The sequence below is a fragment of the Tiliqua scincoides genome, chromosome 3 (assembly GCF_035046505.1).
Source record: "Tiliqua scincoides isolate rTilSci1 chromosome 3, rTilSci1.hap2, whole genome shotgun sequence".
In the NCBI taxonomy this organism is placed as follows: Eukaryota; Metazoa; Chordata; class Lepidosauria; order Squamata; family Scincidae; genus Tiliqua; species Tiliqua scincoides.
In genome coordinates, this window is record NC_089823.1 from 226,947,511 (window position 1) to 226,950,157 (window position 2,647).

Here is a 2,647-nt window from a genome sequence, read left to right on the forward strand (position 1 = left end):
ATCTCATCCATTCAATATTACAGCTTTCTGTTCTAACAGTTTATTGGAAGACATATTTTAGGGTCATTGGACAGCTCATATGCTATGATACCTTTAATTAATAACCGAATATCTTTGTCCAATAAATGTTTATCCTGCGGTAAACTCACCACAGATGAATGAAATCTCCTGTACATTGCAAATCCCATATAGAGCATCCTTTGATTTATTCACTCGTTTTGTTTTGAAGTACTGTTGATACACAACTTTATAAATGTTCTCTGTTAATACGTATAGTCTGCAAACTGTTGCATGTCTTCTGCAAGGTGTTGCATGTCAGCCTGTTCAAACTTTATCATAGACACATGGAATAGAGGTCTGAGCAATCCATTTACTCTGCACCTCCATGGCTTCAAATAATGTATGCGAAGGATTCTGTCTATATTTTCCATGCCAAGGACATAATAATGTTGCCCCTGAAAAATATTGAAAAATGAATCCCTGATCCCTTGCATCTGGCCTCGCGGTAAGATCATAAGTGGTTATCAACAATTGTATCTCCAATTCTCATTAAGTTTGCTTCTAAATTTGCATATTGCCTAGTAGCTGACTTGGTAGGTAAATTACTTATACAGTGTTACCATAACAATATGCTAAAAGTATTTTCAGTTCTGTTTGTCTCAAAGCAGGTGCTTTTATGGAGATGCAAGCCTTTTTTTTTACTACTCACAATCGAGGTGTGCCACAAGGTCAGTTCCAGCTTGGGGGGCCGTCAGGCACAAGCATCCGTGTATCTCCTTTCCTCTAAAGTTGTGCAAATTGGGGTGCTCTGTCTTGATATAATTTTACTGCAAGTACAAGCCCTGCTGCATAATACATCAATGGAGATCTCCTCCATTTGGTGGCCCTTTCTTCCCCCAAAAAGCTTCTGAGTACAATTTACCCCCCTGCTTCCCCCTCTCATTGGCCCTGCATGACTGCCCAAAACAGAGCAATTTTATAAATATTTTCTCTACCATATCCACTTAGGTAGCAACTGTTACCCTGCAGATGCCTGATCTCATCTGAACTCAGAAGCTAAGCAAGGTCAGGCCTGGTTAGTACTTGGATGGGAGACCGCCTGGGAATACTGGGTGCTGTAGGCTTATACCATAGTCTTTCGAGACTGAAGGTTGCCAACCAATCATATCCACTTAAGTTTTTGTGTATCTGGGGGTACAATCCTAACCAGTTCTACTCAGAAGTAAGTCCCATTTTGTTCAATGGGGCTTACTCTTAGGAAAGTGTGGTTAGGATTGCAGCCTGCATCTGTTAAGTAAACACGTATTTTCTCTTGTTTGCCTTTATTTTTTTAAAATAAATTTTATCTTATGGGGAGAGAGATGGGCAGATTGGTACTGGGCGGGGAGCAGGTTTGGCTTCAACCCCCTACCTGAGTGTCACCCATCTGCACAAAAAAATGCAGACTTGCACCAGCAATAGCGCTGGCACAGGTCCATGTTGCCCCATAGCAGTTGTTGGGGCTAACCCTGGGACAAGGAGACAAATGTCTCTTTACCCCGAGAAGACCCCCAGTAGCCTACAATCTCCTGCGGAATGTAGCGGAAGCTGCACTGGTGCCACTCCATTGCCATGCAGAAATTTAGGTAGGAATGGGCTGCCCATGGCATTATTTCTACCCTAAGTAGATGTATTCCTGGCCACCCTCTGGAGTTTAGATAGTTCTTGATTATGCCCCCTGAATATTTCTGGAGATATCACTCCACTGATAGTCTGCCTATGGGTGTCTCCTCCCAAAGCCCAGGCAGTAGTTGTCCATCCATGAGATGACCATAGCCAACGTTTGCACTCCTGGGATGATGGAACTCGCCTTGTCTGCCTCTCCAGTTGGGCCAGCCCTGACTTGCAGCATGACTCACTTTGACCTGTGCTGCTGCTTTTATGTGTCAAAACACCCTAGAGACTTGAACAGGCTTTCCTGAGTTTGAAACGGAGCTTGAAATTGTGCTGAAAAGGTAGTTCTTGGAGAAAGGCATTTCAGCTGAATTAATTATCCTAGAATCAATCCATTGAGAAGCATCAGGCGATAACCTCAGCTGGTCTTATCGTCAATCACGCTTGTGGTTCAGAATATTACTCCGTACATATCGATATAACCATTATTTCTCTCCTAAATTTATGTACTTGTTATATTTTTGGCCACCATGACGTCAAAGATTTTTTAAAAAAAGAACGCAGGGAGGTCAAAGGCTCTGGCATTTTGGCTTTGGCTGAGAAATCTCTTGTTGCTTCATTAAATGTTTGCTGTCTGTACTCTCTTGTGATAAGAAATTTGTTTTGAAAATTAGTAATGTTCAGCATTAGCTTGGTGTATTCCAGCTGGAACGATTAGGAAGACAGGCTTTTGCTCAGAACAGGAGGGGAAGAAATAGTCAAATGATCAAAAAAAAGGATACAAAGACAAGAATAGCAGGGATTTTTCCATACAGAAGGAATACAATCGCTGTATTCAATAATAAACAAAATATCTGCATTGTGCAAAGAGCAAAATCAGTGGTGTAGCTGGAGGGGATGCAAAGCACTAAGTTTTGCAGGGAACCTCACTGTGGTGTGCAAGTGGCCCCTCCCCTTCGGAGCCTCCATTTTGCTCCCCCCCACCCAGAATAGC

At 42.5% G+C, this 2,647-nt stretch overlaps 1 pseudogene; it reads left to right on the plus strand.

Moving 5' to 3' along the window:
- Window positions 1-1,007: 1,007 nt before the first annotated feature.
- Window positions 1,008-1,124, plus strand: LOC136646260 (5S ribosomal RNA; annotated as a pseudogene).
- Window positions 1,125-2,647: the final 1,523 nt, after the last annotated feature.